This window comes from Zeugodacus cucurbitae, chromosome 5 (genome assembly GCF_028554725.1).
Source record: "Zeugodacus cucurbitae isolate PBARC_wt_2022May chromosome 5, idZeuCucr1.2, whole genome shotgun sequence".
Taxonomy (NCBI): domain Eukaryota; kingdom Metazoa; phylum Arthropoda; class Insecta; order Diptera; family Tephritidae; genus Zeugodacus; species Zeugodacus cucurbitae.
The window spans coordinates 72594912-72615943 of NC_071670.1; the positions used below are offsets into that span (position 1 = coordinate 72594912).

The 21032-nt window shown below is 36.8% G+C and overlaps 1 long non-coding RNA gene across 1 annotated transcript in view; it reads right to left on the reverse strand.

The window, feature by feature from the left end:
* Positions 1–2367: 2367 nt before the first annotated feature.
* The window catches only part of LOC128922039 (uncharacterized), a 275031-nt gene continuing 256366 nt past the window's right edge, over positions 2368–21032 (reverse strand). Inside the window, exons 4-5 of the long non-coding RNA XR_008471313.1 lie at positions 2571–2781; positions 2368–2505 (exon numbers count right to left, since the gene is read on the reverse strand). This is a non-coding gene — a long non-coding RNA (uncharacterized LOC128922039). The remainder of the gene's footprint in view (positions 2506–2570; positions 2782–21032) is intronic.

The following is a 21032-nucleotide window of genomic DNA, read 5'->3' on the forward strand; positions in this document are numbered from 1 at the left end:
AACAACCGTATCATTGCACATGCATTCATGGTCGTCAGCTGTTTCTCATTGCACATATGCTTCTTGCCAACTGCGGGCCCTGAATTATTCAGAGATGATGCAACACCAAACAGCCTTGGGCTCGTAACGGTGTTTACACTGTTGATTATGATGGCATGAATGACAGCAACACATCACTCCTTTAAACAGCCACAAGGGGGAAGAGCTGAGGTGGCAGATCTCAGCTGGTTGCTGAATCACAGAGACATCCTATGAAAGTCGAGCGATTTCAGGCTGCCAAAGGAAAAGGAAAACGGTGAAGGAACGCCCAAATGGTTAGTTGGTGATAGAAAAGATCCACCGCATAAATTATGAAAGTACTCGGCCACATTAGCAACCTCTTTTCATATCAACACAGTATATCTTATTTCAATGTGTAGGCAGTCAGTGCAGAAATCAGTGGATGAATTAACCGATGAAAAGTATGAGAACGTCCGAAATCACCGCCACATTCGCACATGAGAACATATGTTGTTAGCTCTGCTTTTGGCCTCTTCCACCATTTTTTTCACTTTTTTACTTTTTTCGGAATTCTATGTATTTGCATTAAAAATCAAAATATTCTGTTTTAGTGTCATACCGTGCAATAAAGTAAGTAGAGAGGAAATTTATTTTCTCAGAAGATTTAAAATCAAATTTAAAATTTTTCTCTCAATAAATTTAAAAATAATGATAGATACTATGTAGTACTTGCTACAGAGAAATATTAAATAATCGTTTCACAAAAAAGTTATTAAATATGACCGAGTATAAGAGTTTTAAATTGTCTGCTCTTCATTTGACTTAATTTATGTATTCAGTTCAATTGCTTTCACCGTGGGCTCTTAGAAAAGATTGCTTTTCCATGGTCTCTCTTTGACATTTATTCATTTTATTATGACTAGTCCTTATCTCCTTCCCTTCACTCCCTCTTTGAGTGCTCATTGCACAATAGGTGGTATAGAAACCGTCACTAAGTCAGTTATTCATAATGCGGTCTGAGTGCGCTTATCAAAGCTTTTGCATAAATGGGTATTTGCTGAAGCTCCTCGACTGGAGAATTTGTCAATATTTCGCGAATTGTTCGAAATGCGTCGCGAGAATTATTTGCTTTGTAGAGTCTGATGCATTGTTACACTTCATCAGAGCCTCCAATGCGCGTTTGTTTGTGGGATGATGTATATGGTATTACGGGCCAAAAATCGTGAGCCGGTGCGATGGAAGAAAAATACAGACTCAATAAGTCACGTTAAGTAGTTGTTTGGAAACTCATTTGTGACAGGAACTGACTTAGAAAGCAAATCCAACTTTCAACTGTAAGCCTTGGTACCATCCCTTAATGATTTAATTAATTTATTTTTATCCTTTGACTTAGGAAAGGTAAAATGACGACAACCAGTTTAAAAAAAGTCCATGTGCTATTTTCGGGGTCATACGTGAATTAAAATATACTTCTATTACAGATAGAGGAAAACCCCCATGGATACATGGATAGATAGCCCCAGGTCTGCAGTGACATGCCAACTTCTGCATTGCACTTTGCATGGGTTTCGGCAAAGCTATTCAATACAATTTTTAGTGCCAAGCAAGCAATCTAGAAGAGCTCAAGAGCAAATGAAAGCGATTATATTACAAAGCAAAAGTCATTCCACAAGCGGATCAAGGTTACACAGAGAGTCACATATTTTAGAAAATATCAAATAAAGAATTTATCTTATACGAGTCTACATACATATGTGCTTGTGGATACTACTAAAGCACATTTAAAAACGAAAGCTTTGACTGCAGAGACAGAATGTTGAGGTCGCAAGTGTCCACCCGAAATTGCAGCGTTTCTAGAAATATATTCAGCTCGGGTGCTGCATGGCTGAGCAATGACCAGGACATGCTACCATTGCGCTCAGTCAGCGGAGCGAGGAGAAATGCAAGGCGAGCGCATTCCATTTTGTGTATAATTTCAATTATTTGTCAGTTTGTTGTATTCAAATGTAACGGAATTCGCCATCAAAAGAATAAATTGCATTCAGGACAAAGCCAAGGATGGAAGATATTTTCTCCTCGAGTATTTATATAAATAACCAAAACTCAAAATGTTTGTTTCCAAAGTGAATGGGTCGGAATGCAATGTATATGAGTTTCGGTGATTAATGCAGGTTCAGCCAGTTAGCAGTTACTTCTCCTCACACTGTGTAGTTGCCGTAAATCAAAAGTCGTTGAATGTTGGTTGGGACTATCTTTTCCCACCCAACTTTAACGCAATGAGATCTCACCTCAGGTTCTGCTTTAAAATCTTATGAAATGAAATAAATTTTTACGGATCGCTCTTTTGTATTTGCCTTTTTTTAAGATACATACACACATATGTACATATTATAATTAATACATTAAACTGCATTTTTTTCAGTGCCATCTTAAGTCTTATAGCCAACAACCAGTGACCAGTGTGTCCTAAGCCTTTATGAAAGTGCAATCGGTAACTGTAAATTCCTGAAATATAAAAGTGAAATATCAGTAGCAGTAGAAACTCTGCAAAGACACCCGCTTGAACTTACTTGTCTTTCCAGGTGCACACCTCATAGTCCCTGCCTCAGCTGTTGCTCGCCTTATCTCAGCGGTAGTCTGATGAAGTCGAACACCCAAAAATATGTGAATTCATATTTTTTGCATTTAATCCTGACTCTATTCATTGGCCCTGTGACTTATTCAGTGAGTAATAGCGGGTCACATAATTTCTTAGCCTCAAAGAGACCATCCTTCATGGCTCTAGAAAGCGATAAGATATATTAGTCACGTGTTTATTACTTACGAAAACATTTAGTGGTACAGTATTAAAAACTATTCTTTATAGTTTAGTTGACGCTATTTTTCTAGTCCAGTAAAATCTTGATTGCTATACAGACTTATATTTAAAATTGCGTTTGTCAGTTGATTCGGTCTCCTTTGGATTCAAAAGTTAAAAGTAAATAGAAAATCTCTTACAATAAACACACATCACAAAGAACAGTAGACGAAAGCCAATGAAAGCTTGGTCTCTTTCTCAGCAGGGGCTTGCGGTTGGACCAAAATATTACACTCAATTCACTCAATTGTTTATGTCAAATTTATACCAGAGTCCAGAGTGCAGAATTGGTGGCTGCACACAAGTACTGACTTTACTCTCAACGCCGGATTGTGTGCATATTTTCTACTGAAGTAGAGCTTGCTAAAATTTCGCTCGCAAATTAACGAACTCGCAGCTAACAACTAACAATCACAACAAATTCTATCATCACTCCTTTCCACCGCTGTAAGCCGTGTAGATGCAATTGGCTCAACACATATTCGCCATAGTTCGCGAAAAAACAAAATTCGTAAATCTTCCAACCGCCACAGCGCCGCCGCGTGCCGCTGTGAACGTTTTTAGTGGCGTCGTAAATCTCGAGTTAGTAAAGTGAAGTTGTACTTAAGGCATGACTTAGAAACCGCAACGCAACCGACAGCTTTCAAAGCGCCACAGCAACACCAACTTCAAAGCAGACAGTGCCATCCAAACAGTTGCAGAACTCATATGAATCAGTCAGGAAATTATGTTAAGATTAAATCGATATTCCGTGGTGTTGGCTTCGCAACTTCACTTCTTTTGCTTTTGCTTGACATTTTTGTTAAAGTTGTCGGATATTTGGGTAGTCGGGAATTTAAATAAATTCTTTTGTCCAATTTCCATGTTACACTTTTCTCCTGAATTTGACACCAAAATAGTATACAACCAAAAATGACAAAAACCGATTAGCTGCTCATAATGATGGCACATTAAAAATGGCAATTAAAATAACAATCACTGCGCCTGGAAAAAGAGGCAAGAGAAAGGGAGAGGGAGAAAAAAAAGGCAAATGAGTAAATTGATGACTCTCTAGCGAGAGAATTAAAAATCCATTAAAATAATTCCACCAAATTACATCGATGAAATTGTTTGCGGCGTGTTAAAGTCATTTGTTTGTCCACTAGTGGTTACTGATTGGGTTCTACTTACTTTTGTCACACTTGCTCGATATTCTGCCTATTGATTTTTCATTGGTAATTTTATACTCTTTGAAATTACAAACGATTACAATAAAAAAATAAATTGTGGCATTTTTTATTACATAGTTACTTGAAAGTAGAAATTCAAATCGTCTGTGAGAACTATTACATGTTATCTAAGATGGGTTTTCAAAAAGTTACTGGTTTCAACTATTTTCGGATGAGCGGTGCTACCCTTTAGTATATCATTTGTAAAGTGAATGAATTTAAGTAGTGTAAAATTGAAAAGTAGTCGTCGATTTCGCCCATTTTGAAAATGTATTGTAAATGTGTTAAGGTAATATTGGTACCACGCTCATTATCTAGTTTTTATACCGATTCAATTTAGCGCTTTGTGCGACCTTGAGGGAAATAGCGAAAAGGTGGAAACGGTGCTTTCAGGAACACTCAGATTATGTACTTCTAGCCTTATTCTTCTAGCCTTCTTTGTCGGTCGGTATGACGAAGACACTAATGGAATATAATTGACGCCGAGTGAAGAGGAAAGGCTTTAAGCGAGTAACAAATAAGAACTTATTTCCTACCAATACATTTGCTAATGAAATTCTCGGTCCTTAGAGTGGAATGGATAGCAAATCTGTACTGATGTTAAACTTAAATACAAGCAAGACAACTATTTTAAAACTTCAACACACACATACAAAGATTTCCATATCAATGGGCAAAGTATGACAAATATTATCGAGAACAACAAAAAAGAGTTTTCCAATTTCCGCAAAAAGCAATTTGGCAAAACAAGCGAATAGTGTGGCAAACATGGCTGAACAAATATTAAGCGGCTGGGAACAATAGACCAAAGAGATAAATTACAAGAAGGCAGTGTTAATGGAAAGCACTCCATCCTATGTTGTGGCAAAGGTGGGTCGTGATTCAGAAACTATAACAAATAGAACTGGCATACCGGAGATGGGCTGCAAGGAAGAGTATATTTCTAAAATGTCACAAAGGAGTGAACCAATTTGTATTTTTCTGAAGACGAAGGAAGGAAGGATGCGACTTCAAGAATGAATTACTTCGGTACAGTTTACTTCTCATTATTCCATAATGAGCGATCGGTTTTTTTGTGTAAATGTGAAAAGAAAAGGCATATGTGAGTAATAGTCATTATGGTGATTGTTGTTGTGGATATAACATGATAATATGTTAAACAACATGTAACTGCCAAGAGCTTAGCGTTAATAGCATAAACACCATTACATCAATTATTCACAATTACATTCGTATGCAAGTGACAACCAATTAAAGTCACTCATACGCAGTGGCATGAATGTTTTCTTGAGTTTCGCTTTCAAATTAAATAAATGGAATGATGTTGTTTGCCGGAAGGAGGACAGTGATTTAGAAAGAAAGAAATTTCGTTGCTAAGCGCCTTTCTAACTGCATTAAATCCACTTTCATATCAAATTTCGCTAAAAGGCTCTTAGTGAATTGCAAATTTCTAGATTTAATTTTTCTCTTTTTGTTTTCTAGGAGTGCGCTATGCTTTTAGGCACATCGACGCTAACACTTCCACTTCATTGCTTTGGATTTGACTTGTCATTCTCTGTTAGAGCCAACATCTATGAGGCTTAGCAGGTGTGTAGAGAGCTGATGAGCTGGACACAAACATGCAAAATCTTCGTCTTCTTCTCCTCTCTTTCTTTTAAATTCCCTGTGGCTGTCAGACCACCTCATCCTCCCACGATTTAATATTTCCTTACATTCCTCTTCAAATACAACTGGTTTGGAAGTGACTATCACATTGCAACTATTTTGTATGAATTTTCTTTATCTTGCGCTTCCTTTGCTAGTACCAGTTCCAAGATGAAATTTGACTGTAGCCGTGGGTATTAATTTTCATTTTTCAAAGTTCTTCCTTATAGAGAAGCAAATATTTATTACTTAAAGCTAACACTGGGAAAGGAAAGGACCATAACTGGTCTATGCGTGGCCTGTAGGCCTAGCAGACCAACCTAACATTGGGAATGTGTTTGCAATTTTATATCATCTATTCATTAATAACTCTTTACTACCGAAATAAGGTCACAAAAGTCACGTTCTGAGAGCAGCTGAGTAAATACTAAAGCATGAAACCTCAGTTTCTTCTTCATATTTTATATAATGTAGGCTGCATTTGGGGTGAGTTAATCTAGGTTCAGCATTTGGTATTATCAAGTGATTCCTTAAGTAAGTAAAGAACGACTTTTTGAAGATTTCACATTATATCTACATATGTATATCCTCCTATGTAGAGAGTATATATTAATGTATATCTTACCGCATTCAACCATAATCAGAGAGTTTGTCCTCACATCAATTGCTCTAACTGTGCACTAATCAGATAAAGCCACTTGAGGTAATCTTTCCCATAATTGGGACTTAGTAATGAGTTGTTCAGGTGTTGCAGTGTGCTAAGCATTAAATGTGTTTAATACCAAAGGTGTGGTCACTTCTTGGCTAAGTACAAATATAGATTTGTACATATCACACCTATAGAGTTATGTATATGTTTTGTGTCTTCACACATGTTTTGGCTCATTAATTAATATGATCTACCATTAAAGGCAAATGGACGCGTTTTCCATAATTAATTAGTTATTACTTGAGTAATGAAATCATTTAATTATGATTCAGAATTGCTAGAATAACTGAAATATTTGTATTGTAATTAGTGCACACATATTGTAATATAGTTAATCGGTAGAACATTCTGCTTCATACAATTTGAAATTTAGAAAAATTGTCAATTGACTTTTTGCCAGAGAATTACTCACATACTTATTTACATAAATTTAAAATTAATCGCATTTCTGTTTTTCAGTTTTTCCCCTTCTATGAATTTGTTCTTGAAAACCAATTAAATTATTCAACGAACAATGAAAAAATCAGAGGATTATAAGCAATTTAGGATGTAAAATTTTATTCGAAGAGTAATTACAATTATTTGTGGCGGCGATTTGAGTGAATTTTCATTTGACAGCTGTCAAATTGAAAACTCGTGCTCATGAAAAACGGTAAATACCGAAAAATTAAGTTTTTCTAGTTGTGGCAAATACCCTAAACAAGTTTGACCGCAAAACGGCAACGCAATTAGTCAGACAATTGAAAACGTTTTTTACACGCTTCATAAAACACATAAGGTCGACAATGTTTGTTGCGGCTGTATATTTGGTAGTCGTATTCGCAGTCTCATTATAACAGCTCCCGGCCATTGGTTGGCTAATTAGGGTTGCCGCAATGATTTTCGCAAATAACTGGAAAATCCAAATTCGTTAACGCTTTTTGATTTGGTCTCCACTGCGGCACCCGCTGTTGTTGTTACATCAGTTGTTAAGCTTCCGAGAATAACTGCGGTCATAAAAATTGTTAGCAGCACTCTGCAGCAGATTTCTAAAATGGGCGCTTGCTGCTGTGCTCTTAAATAAATAAATGCCAATAACAACAATACGCTCGCTTGCTTTCGTATTGACAGTGTTTTAGCAAAACAAAAAAGCTGCGCAGGCTTTGGGGAATTCGCCTGGTTTCAGCTACGACCTGAGCCATTTATCAAAACTATATTCGCAAAATTGCTTTTTGTGTTTCACTAATTTGACATTTGTTGTTGGGATTTTACACTTGCTTGCCGCCCGCTGTTTGTTCTATTGTTTAAAACTATGTATATTGAGTTTTGTTCCATTCAAATAAGTGCTTAAACTAGAATTCAAGTATTCCTATTACATAATTCATACTAGCCGACCGCTCCGGATTCGCACGACTTTAAACAAACATTTCAAAAGTTATAAGTTTTTACACACTTATACACACTCTCCCATACATACATATGTATGTACTTCCCGTTTCTTGCATGGGTTCATTTAAACAAATAAAAAAAAGAAAATTCGAGCATTAAATTATATTTTTTATGGAGTCATGGAAGCGGATATGATACAAACCGAAGTCTTCTATGAACAGGAAACATTTGTTAAGCCCAAAAGCTGACGCTGCTTCCGTCACTAAGCACTTTTTGAAGAAGGGACGTTTCCTGTCCAAGTTCGCTCTATATCGAACATCCGTTTCCGGTAAAATATTTCCAGTTCCGGCACATCATATCTGGTTCCATCGGTTATCCCAACATCAACATCATATCCGGTTACCCCATGAGGTCAATGACCCCACCCTGATCACGTGATGTAGTTAAAAGATCACGTGATATTTTTATTTACAGGTCATTGACCCCGCCCAGATCACGTGATGTTAATTCTAGATCACGTGATATTTTTGAGTGAGGTCAATGACTCCACCCTGATCACGTGATGTAGTTACAAGATCACGTGATATTTTTGTTTACAGGTCATTGACTGATCACGTGATATCATTACAAGATCACGTGATATTTTTGTTTACATTATTGAGTGAGTTCATTGACCCCTCCCTGATCACGTGATGTCAATTCAAGGTCACATGACCCCGTCCAGATCACGTGATGTTAATTCAAGGTCACGTGATATTTTTGTTTACATTTTGGAGTGTGGTCTTTGGTGTCCGATGTCTTTCTCTCGGATTATGAAGTGAGCTTGCATATTTCTAATATTTTGACGATTTTCAGATTCAGATTAAAATTCTCCGGAGTCTTTTTGTTACCTTCACCTGGGAACTATTTCCAGAAAGCTTAGATTCTAGCAATAAATATAGCCTATGTTACTTGAGGTGAATGCAGCTTTCGAATGGTGAAAGAATTTTTTAAATCGGCACAGTAGTTTTTGTGCTTATTCAATACAAACATACATACAGATCTTTACTCTTTATAATAGTAGTATAGATAACAAAAAATTCTAAAAAGAAATTCCTAGAGGTGTTTTCATCATGTAACATATTCATTTATATATATTTATATATTTTTTTTTATTTTATATGCTACGTAGCTAGTCCGCCCACATATAAAACACAAAAATACAATTACATGTGTTTGTGTTGTGGAGATACATTCTCACATTAGTTGCTGAGTGCTTGTCATGCAAGCATGTTAGTAGCCTTCATAAACGAGATGAACAAGATTCAAATATGCCAAAAATCATAGAGAGTGGAACTCTCATGCAAGGGGAGAATTCTTGCAGGTATTTCTTGTGGGTATGTCCACAGAATTTTGGGCAAAAGTTGAAATTGCTTTACACAAAATGCTAGTGTCCCAAGCGATGAAAAGTATGCAAATATTTTCACAAGGGTTAACACACACGCACGCAAATACGTTACCAGATTTCTATAGGAAAGCTAGCACTAGTATGGCTCTTTGATTGCGTTTGTGCGTGTGTGCCCAGTCTCCTATATATAATAGATTGGCTTTGCCATTACACGTGTTGGGCCATTTCCGTTACACTTGCCGTTGTGGTAGCGGAAGTGCGGGTAGGTGGAACACCGCCGGGGTTGTAGAGCCGTGTGCTGCTTCACTGTGGTTATGGTTTACAGTTACTTTGTTGTGATTTTACAGTATTCATAGCTGTTTGTATTGCAATTGCCATTGGCGTTGGCGTCACTTTGGAACCTGTTATCGTTAGCACTGCAGAGCTAACGCCATCAAAAGCAACAAAGCGGTTGCAATGCGACTGAGCCGCTAAATTGTTTGCGGCCACTCGTTGAAACTCGCTCAAAATGGAGTCCATATTTTCTTTATAGTTGCATTGGTTGGATGAAGTTGCTTTCATTTATCACATTTAACATTTAAAGCGGTGCAGTGTGCGTAACTGAAATGTTGCTCAATGACGTATGCAAATTTCAATGAACTAAATAGATATGTCTTTTATATAAATTAAAATTAGTGCTCTATAAAATATCAAAAGATAACTGAAAACAAATACTAATTTAATTAAAACTAATAATGAATGAATGAATGAATTAATGAATAAAAACGGACATACAGTTTTAATGTGGAAGTTTCCAAAATGGCAGCAAGAAAAATCCAAAGTGTGAATTTGGCTCAAGCATTGTGCTTACTAAACAATGCCAAGCAAAAGGGGAGCTTTTAAAACACAAAAATGTAAAAGTATGCAAAAATAAATGGCTTGCTGATGCAGAAATTGTGAGGTGAGAAAAGAGGGAGCGTGGGTTGGCGACTATTATTCCCACTTGACTGGTCAGTTTGCAGATAGTACAATGAAACGAAAGCATTTGGAGAGGAAAAATGCGTTTTTTTATTCTTTATGCTTTTGCGCCTGAAACTGTGCTACACAGGTATTTAAAATTCGCAAAATAACCAGGAGAAAAAAGCACTATTATAATTTCCAAAATGAATACCGACACATTTTCAGGAAAATTTAAATACATTTTTAATGGAAAAATACAAGAGAAAGCGCAGAGTTATATATGAATAAATGTGTATGTGTGTGGGTATTGTTGCGTATGCGTATTCATGTGCAATTTTGTGCATTTTGAAGCTATTCAAACCATGACCACTAAGAGTAATGCAATGCGCAGTTGGAACATTTTTTCTCTTGCCTATTTCCTTCCATATATGTAGATAGGCCATACAACTTAATTTATAATAATTCAGTGAACCATCAAATCAGCACACAAAAACACACATAAACAAATCCACAAAGAAAATAAATTCACAAGTAAATACAGAAAAACGATTTCTTAGTCATACTACGGTGTGTGTGTATCTGCTGTGGTTTATTAGTGTTATGTGTGTTTATGTAAGCACGTAACAACCAAACGAATTTGTTACCGTTGACAGCTGTTGACACATTATGTGTCAAAATCACAACGTTTATGTCACATTGTTGCCTTACAGTTATTATGTTGCTTTTCTGGTTCTATTGTCTCCATTTTGTAAGACCACATTTATACTTGAAGGTCATTATAGGTAATATTCCGATATGATATGAACCATTAAGAAATCCACTTTGGCTGTATTATTTGTGGAACTGTGCCTTAAAACATCTCCCGGGTAAGAGTTTATAAAAATTCTTATGTATATATAGATATATAGGATCATATATCATATTGACATCGTAGATATTGCCAATCATATTGCCATGTTTTCTCTTCCCACTTGTCCTCACCCCTCCCTAGACGTGTTTTATTATGTATATATTCCGAAACCTTGCAGCACATATGACCTTCGTTGGCATAACCCGCAACAAATTAGTCTTCAGCAAATCAGCAGTCCAGCTTTGCTTCATTGTGTTGCACGCATAAGCTTTTCATTCTTCTCTCTCTTTCATTCATTGAGTGAACTCGTCGCTTTGGTTGTCACTAAGTGCGTGTAGCGTCATTTATATTCATGTCACGTGCTGCTTCTCAGAAGAGAAGAACACTGTATGAAAGGAAAATTAGTGACTTTGTAATATTTTCATTCATTTCGTTTTTAGAAATTTTCTTAAATTCTCTTTCTACATGCTTTCAGCTTTTACTTAAACTTTTCATTAAATCTGATATTCACGTGCTTCAGCCGCCTGTCTCAGACGCATCTTTACGCGTGTATTACTTATATTTTCACGATTATATTTATTATCTTCCTCATTTGCATATTTCAGGTGTCTATTAAATATATGAAAATTAGCCTCTTACGAGAAAATGCTTTTAATAAACATAACGAACTGCTTTTAATGCGTGCTGTTATATGCAGTTACAGTGAAGGGGACTGCCTAAAGATCCAAACCACATGCACATTTTAAATCGTCAGTTATTTTTTATGAGTTAGAAAAAGGCCTTGCCACGATTATAAATGAGACAAATAGATATGCGTGACAACCTTTTCAATTCTTGGATATCTTCTCAGTCCTGCACATTAGCCTTGGAAATACACATAATCCAAAGAAAGCGTGACGTGACGTTCTCGCTTGACAAGATATACTTATACACATATGTTTGATATAACCATTTTAAGTTTGTTGTCAGTACAGATAGGAGTGCAGCGAAGGAGAAAAGTAAGCGTACTATTACAACTGGAGTGTATTTAAAGGGACATCAATGTGTATTATATTTTTATGTGTATGCGTTAATCAACAATTTTGTTTATGCATCACACGTTCATATTATTTTGCGTTACAACTATAAAGCACAGTTATTAATAATAAAATATGAAGGTTGTATATGCGAATTTAATTAGCCGCTTGCAACTTTAGAAATTAGCTTTACAAATTATTACATTTAGAGGCTTTCTCACTAAGGGTCGGAATCGGAATTCACATAAATAAATGAATAAAGCGTTTTGGCTCTTGGTAATATCAAAACATACTGCAAGGGACACGAATACTTCGGTATGTTACTCATACGTCATGTTGGACGCCCGTGAAGATACGTAAAAACGTGAGCGGAACACGTAGAAAATTAATACATTGATTTGAGTTAGAGGTATGGAAAGTTACAGAGGAGGTCTCCATTTAAAAACAATGTGTACGAGTAATTATTTTAACGTCGAACATTTCCTCCTTGCTCTAAATATTGAACTATAAATAATTTAACTCAACGAATTAATAATGCATAATGAAATGAGAAAACAATGAAGTCTCAAATTGTGAAACTTTAATCGCGCTGATCCCTGCGAAATTTTGATTATGAAATTTCGTTGACAACGACAGCAAGATGTTATTAAGCATCCGATGATCTCATAAATATTCATGGAAGTGAAATTTTAGTGAAATTAATAGGGTGAGCACAACTGGAATACCGTGGACAACCTATGATGACTGAGTTCATTAAAATTTCAACCGTTGAAATGGATCAGAGTAATGAATTTAACAAAGGAAAAGTCTTCATGGTAATGCAGGATAATCATTTTGAGGGCAGAGACAATAGATGCCGTAGTGAAATGTAATATCAAAATTGACAGAATAAAAGTCGATGCAAAATGGGGTAAGAAACTAATCGTTTTTTACTTTTTTTTGACAACAACTCTAAAAGATAATTGGAAAACAAAGAACGGAACCACGGAGAGTCTTAAAATTTGGTTTGTTAGCTAAACAATAGTCACATACCGATGAGCGGAATTTGATAAAGCGGCTCAAATTCAATGGAAAATAAAAAGAGATAAGAAGAGTTTACACAAAACTGCGTTACGTAATGATTATTGCGTTGGGAATTACTTTAATTTTGAAATTAGCTAAGGAAACAAATAAGTGGTTGGAAAGACACATGTCTAGCGATGTGACTAAGTTTAGGCGTAGGCTTATTGTTTCTGCTTAAGAATGTAAGAGCATGCAGTTTGCGGTGACATTGCGAAATAATTAATAACAAGGCAACGCATATGAGGGGAGTGTGGAGGAAAAGCCACAATATAAGCCTACTCATCGGGAACAGAGCTTATGACGAAGTGTAATCAGTGTAAATTCTATGAGCCTCGGCAAGTGTGAGTACAGGCTTGCGATTTCACTGATTTATCTGCTCTTCTGACGTCGGGCCAGCCACTCAAACGCAAGTGATAATTAAATGACAAACCAGTGTAAACGGTACAACTACAAAAGTCACAAATCGATAAAAGCGTGCAAATGAATGAGAAGACAGAACGGAAGATAAATCCAGCCAACGTGGCTTAACAATAGTCGCATCCGCTTAGTTTGCCTAATAAAAGCATACAGATTCAGCTGCGACTGCTTGCTACCTTGACGAATGTTTGCTTAGCTTTGTTTTTTTAGTTTGTGATTATTCCGCGACCTTTAGTTGGCATTGGTCCGCTAAGGCAAATTAGCCAAAGGCGCATTTCATTTTAGATTTTCCTCTATAGTGCTCATAAAAGTTTATATTTACAAACGCCTCGCATTGGTTTAATATTGTTATGTTTTATTTATCTAGAGTGTGTTTTTCTACTTTATTTAATTTCCTTTTTTAACAATTTCATTCTGAAAAATTTGCTTTTGTGTGCTTTTAATTAGCATTTTTGTTAGTGAGCAAAGCTAGTAGTACTGTGTGAAGGAATTGTGTGCTGAATGAATGATAGTGTGTTGGAAAGTCAAGGCCACGCTACTGTTTTTTGCTGAAATTAATGAAATAAACACGAGTTGACGTAGACTGATCCAATAGACACACCATAAACATGGCTAACTCCCTCGTTGCGTCGTGTTGTCCATATCGGTTTTCCTCTACTATTCCTCTAGCTTAAATTTCCAAAGGCTTCACATTACTTAGCTTTGTGTTATTTTAGTTAGCCTGTGAAGGCTATTTGTATACCTAGCAGGAAGGTCAGAGCCGTGAGAGTTAGGCCTAAGTAAGGTAGCGATTGAGGAATAAAACACGTTCACTGCGCTTAAACTTGCTAAACAGATATTTACACCCACGGAATGGCGGGTACACCCGGATATTATTGGTCTCACTCAGCACACGCACCACTTTACTGAGAAGCTCTGTGTGTACGAGAGATTTGCTGTCAACTACAGCGACGACAGTAAATTACAGAGATAAATCACGTCATAAGTAACACGTCTGCTTTCATGCTTTTCACATCGCATTGAGTTAAGACGCCGGTCGGTCTGCTTGCCCGTCTGACGATCGGCCTGTGTGTACATTGCTAGGGAATTACCAAAGTCATTCGGCTCCACCTTACATTTACGCCTTGTTACGTCAATGTGTGTGTGAATACGTTAGTGTGATCATTTTCGGTTAAGTGTAGCGTAAAGTATGATAAGAATATGCGTAAGGAAAGTTATTCATGACACTCACATTTGTGAATTTATAGCGAAAAGTTTCGCACCTGAATTAAGTCAAATGAGAGAATTGAATTAGAAGTGCATAGATTGCGGTATATATTTATAATCAAAATTGTTGTTAATAGTTGGATATAATTGTTTAAGTTTAGCATATAAGTTTTGATACTAAAACTCGTAGAAACAGGGAGAATATACCCCTTAACTGCAAATAATGTATGGTTATAGCAGTGGGAAGTATTTCTTTACGGTATTCTTTTTTTCAGTACAAACCATAAGTTAGTGCACAAAGGAATCACCATATAGCCTACGACTGCTGTTCGATGTATACCTTTCCGCCCGGTTTTTAGACTTACATACAACAAAATTCGTTATATCTGCGCCGTTATATCGTTATATCGACTAATTGAAGGCTAAATAATCCCTTTTTTGCGTCAAACTCGCGTGATTGCATTTGTTTGCTAATTTAATACCCTCAGTGTTGCATACCTCAGGGCGTATTAAAATGTAATTTGCACATCCCTCGATTAATGGTGTGGCATGTGATAGGGGTAACACCTATTTATTTCAAAAAAGAAAAAGATCGAAAGACAAACAAAACTCACCACCTCGATGATTTGCATTAGCGTCAGCCCGAAGCTCAGCTGCAGTGGATCGGATTCGTTTACGACGGGTCGCTCCGGACTGGGCGTGTAGAAGGCGTTTCTCATGCGGGCCAGCTGTGCAAACTGCAAAACAAGAAAGTGGGAATAGTTAGTGAAAACCCGAATTAAATTCTAAAATAAACCCTGGAAAAGAAGAAAAAAGTAAAGTGCCTTCAATGTAACGGTTAAAAAGTTACACTCCACGCACAAACACTTATTTGAACAAGCGTTTGCTCGGTTTTGGTTGTGTTAAGTGTTTGATTTGAGTGCCGCTCGCATTTATCATTTGCCAAAGGGAAACAAACCGGAAGTCTCACTTCAAAACCCGCCCCACCGCCGCCAAGGCGTATACGTGATTTTGGAAATTGAATGCGGAAACCATCAACAAAAGCGGTTGAGGCAAGCGGAAGATTGAGGAAGGAAGGAACGAATAACAACAGCACAAAAGGTGGAATCATCAAAATGTGATCAGCAGCTCACAATGCGATGGGCGTGTACCCTTGGGGCTCCTCTGATCTAAGCAGCTGTTTGAAGGAAGCTATCACGGACTGTCTTGACTTTACGCACATTTGTTGTGATTTAGTTTTGTGGCTGTGGTGTCTTATTTGCCTCATTCTCTGTGCTTTTAGTGCGGTATTCTTTCTCCAGTGATTTGTTGCTCATTTGTAGAGTTTTTTTTGCAATTTTGCGACAACCGCAAATTACCGTGGAGTGAATGTTGTTATTGCCTTAGTATAGCGTCACTTTATGGTTATTTTGGTCTTATTGTTGGTAGATTATTTTTATTACTGCTTTTACCACATTTGCTTTGTTGTGTTTGCCAGTTGCTATAAACTTCCTCAAACTTTTTCCCTCCTCCCTTGCCTCGCTTTAAGTATGTTTATTTCAGTGCGCTGCTCGGTGTGTCACATGCACCGTTATCCGTATTATTATCAAAATTGAATTTGTTCGCCCCAAATACGCTACGATTGGCTTTACTTTGACAATGAGGTTAGCCCGATAACGGTGCTAATGAGACGGAAACTGTCTAACAACATATTTCTTCCAGCAGAATTTCGATTTGCTCACCTGTTCGCCACTTTGGTGTACAACAAAGAGCTCTGTTGTGGTGGCAGGAAGGATATTTGGAAATTTGATGGGTTAATAAAAGTTGTTGGTGTTGTTTTTGTTTATGATATATGTATGTCAGCAGCTCATATGAGCGATTAGGAACTCTAAAGTTTGTTGCTACCTTTATTGTCACTAAAAGTGAAAAAATAGAGACTGGCGCCGATGGGACTCTTATTTAAAGTTTATTTTTGACATTAAATTACTGCCTATCAAACACTATAAAATTACTCAATCAACTGTACATAAAATTACGGTATTTGAAGTGAAATGAACATATCGGGGATAGAATTTCTAAATATCCCACAAGGAATCGTCAACTATATAAACAACAAACTAATGGCATAAGCAGAAAAGCGATGGCAAATCATTTTTATGGAAGTTAGGGAAATTGTAGTGGGAAATTTTGTCGTTAGGGAAATTGGGACGATGCGAAAAACATTTTTTTATAAACAAGTTGTAAACAGATTGTATGCTCACTCTTAAACTTTCTAAACATTTAAGTACATCTAATGGCAAAACCAATCTTCTCTATCTATCTCTTACTGAAAGTAACCTTTCTTCTTCCTGGTACCGTTAAACGAGTTCTATCTGCTGTTTCAGCGGAAAGTAGAAAACATTAAATGAGCAAACTATTAAAAAAAAAAAAAATTAAATTAAATTCAGCATTACTGTTGTTAATGTCGGAGAACCAAAAGTCTGGCATTTGGAGAAGAAATTAGTTAAATGAGATAAAACATGGTGTGAATTATCATAATAGAGGCAATCAACTTGATGCATTGGCGCAGGCAATGTGCTGACATCTCGAGTGGCAGATGTAAATGTGGGAAATTCTCAGACATTTAACAAAATGGTGGATGAACATTGGAGTTTAATGGGCAATACAAATTGCGAGTTTGCCAGATCTGCCAAATAGGTTTACTCGATTAAAAAATTTAACATTAATTATTTTAACTAAGTGCAATAATTAAGAACTAAAACACAATTAATGAAGGTTGAAAATCAGTAATGATCTATCTATCTATCTCTAATTTTAGTGTTCGACCGCTCTGAGACACATTATAAAAGAAAGGAGAAAAGGAAAAAAAATAAATCAACTACTTGGTGTGTTGGGAAATTGCTGGAACTTTGCTTAACTCAGCAGCTTGCATGTCGATTTTGTAATCACACCAAAAATAAATCTCCAGCTTAACATAAATTACAACAAAGCACATACTCGTACAAACGCATTAGCTTTCTCAGGAAATGCGAAGAAGACTAAGAAGTAATTCAAAAAAGAAAAGCGACACAAGTGAAATGAAACGTCTTAAAAAAGGCGGTATGTGAGAGCGGATGAGTGGGAGATGGTAGCTCATCAAGTGTGGCCAAACGGCCTTACACAAGCTTTGGACCTTGGACAGCTAATGTGCTCTAACATTAAGTTCACTTTTGTGGAAATAAATTTGCTTCGCACACAACACTATCAATGTTGGATCTCAACTTTGTTGGCATAACCTATACACACATACTGTACATTGTGTTACTTTGTTGACTTTTGTGTCTTGGACGCTTTCCTCCTGCTGCCATTACTCTCTGCGTCTTGGCACTTAGTGACTTTAATTTTAGATATTCATCTTAATTGCTTGTCGCTAGGGCGACGAGGTTCAAGGTGAAGAGGCGGGTTATTTGGTAAACAAATGTTTGAAGCGAAGAACTAAGTGCTTCGTAGTTTTGAAGTAATTTGTTTAGTCGCTTTTGCGAAATGGATGGTAGTGAACAGTGGCCAATGAGAATTTGCCGCTGTCGAATTAGATAGTATATACCCGGCCTTTCTCTGCCTTTTCCGTGCATATTTAATAATATGAAATCAGAGTTTCTTATTTACTAAGAAATAATGTTATAAACACAACTAAAAACCGGGAAGCTGATATGAAAAAAAATTTAAATTCAACATGATGAGCTCTAGAACCACCCAGATCAAAATATGTTTGACATAGTTTTTGAACAGAATTAAAGCAATAAAGAAATAATTTAAAATTCCTGTGAAATTAAAACAAATTGGCAGCATGTTCATATAAATGCGCGTTCACTGCTCTACTTTACAGAATCAAGAGTATTGTAAAAGCGACAACAGATTTGTTGTCTACCGATTCAAACATATGAAAATTCGTCCGGAAGATAAATTGTGTGTGAGTAGTGGTATTTTCCTTCCCAACGAGATGGTCTACACTTTTTTATCCAGTTAACACATTTATGTTGCCCCCAACCAGCTCATCGACACTTATATTTTGGATTTTCGAATTCATATCTTCCCTTGTTGCTGGAATATATTTTACATTTACGAAAACGTTTTTTTTTTTTTTTCATTTTTTATGGCAGTTCCGGCACTTCGCCGGTGTTGTAACTGCACCGCCATCAAACTGCAGTGTTCCATTGACCTTTTAATTGACGACTGTTCAAGCAAATCGCATTTTCACTGCGCAACAGACAGCAACAACAATTATTTCGAGTTGAAATTAAATGAAATTTCCAACAAATGTCCAGCTTAACTGCAGAGACAGACAATTTCGGGAAAGCAGACTAAATGCAGCTGGAGGGGAATAAGCTCGGTAGGGTAAGACAAATAAACGAGTAGATTGACCGTTACTGACCAAAAGAGTGCAATATTGATAAAAGTCCAAGTCAAAATGACAGCCAGCAGTCGAACAATGGCCACAGGGAATAAGCAGACAGACAGACGTGCCAAATAAATACGAGTATGTATATGTATATATATTTGAATGTAAAAAGGCTGATTCGTTCGGCCAGCAATGGTGCTGAATAATAAAACTTTGCTGGGGCAAAGGGTCAATTGACATTCAGTAGTAAGTAGTAGTAGCGAATTTAAAATTGTAATGCTAGTAACTCTTGAAACTAAAACAATAAAGGCAGACGATGCTCCCAAGAACCCGCAAAGCCACGAAGAACAGAGCTGGAATGAGACTAACGCCTGAAGAAATGGGATTGCTCGGTGTCTGTATCCAACAGTGCAGATAACCGCAGAGTGAACTGTGCAGAAGCAGCTCTGGTTATCCTCACACAGGTGGCCTTTTTGTCCGCCGTAAGCGAGGAACGCTTACTTGTTTCGGCTTGTTCTTGTTATTTGGGCTGTAATTAATGCTATTGTTGTTGTTGTTACTGAGCTTGTTATTCAGGTCAGCTGGTGACTTTATACCGGCTTATTTCGACAGTAGAGTTATGTTAAACTGTATTAATGGAGAAGCAGGTGTTGGAGAAATAAGCACAGAATACTGTGTGCCACTTAGGTTTACCCATAAAGCCGCCATAATTTAAGGAGAGTTACACTTGTAATAACATCAATACTATTTTATGGCACTTAAGTGATTTAAAGACGCTCCTAAATGTATGCTATACCAGCAAACAACAGACAATATTGGGTCAAACGTTGTCGGAGTGGAGATATTTTTTATGTAACTACCAGAATTGCGGAGGAGCAGCACATTATTTCTTATTTTCTCGGTTGCGCTCGTACACATGAGTCTCTGAGTTATTTGAACATGAGCTTAATCCAAAATGAGCTACCGGTTCATATTAAAAATTGGATTTTGAATTAAGTTCAGACTGTGGAAAAGTAATATACCCAATTAACGTGAAAAATATATCAAAATAACGAGAAAAATGATTAAAATGCGGAGAGGATAGTATATGGACAATTTAATTGACATTGAAATGAAAATGAAATACTCGTTTTAACTTTTTAACTTTTTTTAGTTTGATATAAAATTAAAAGAAAAGTATTTAAGTTACATCGGTTATGGCGTCAAGGTTCCATGAAATCCATAAGAGTCAAGGACTCTGCTGCTAGAAAATTCTGTGTGGATGTTTGCTTTCAAAATGAAAATTAATTCTGAAAGTTCGTCATATTTTTAAGCCGATACATACTGAAAATTTGGTATTTAAATATTTAAACTTTCAGCAGTCAATCTTATTGAATGGGCCTCAAGAATGTAAACAAGAATGCAGAAGCAATTACTTCAGATAACGTTACTTGAATGATCAATTTTGTTAAAGAATATACACTGCGCTATTAGCCAGAGAAGCCATTATTATATGCAATCATTCTATCCAGTCATCCACATTTGTGCGTGATTGCAGCTTGCCACTGCATAACTGTTCTCATCTGCAATTCAAATGTGCAACAAATTGTGAGCATGCTCAATTTCACAACAACCGCACCATTTCCCCACCACAAATGTTTGTGTTCGGAGCAACAGCAGCGCCACCATCCGCTGCCCCACCGCATCAGCGGCAAATCAGCATCAATTGACGAGCGTTGAATTGTATTTGTGGTTGACTCTGCTGCCTTTGATTGCTCATTCAAATTGGTGAAATCTGGCTATATTTCCACATGTGTGATGTTATGGATCGAGCAGCACATGCCACCTTGCCACTTGCAACGTGCAACAAAGTAGCCATAAGCTATCAAGTAAATCACGCAAATCAAATCGACAGCGATTGTAATTGTGCGGGTGCCATAAACACGCTAGGGAAATATGTTGTGAAGTGAGTACACATGTGTGCGTATGATATCTACACTTGCGTGTTAAGCGAAAGCACTTGAAACCGTAAG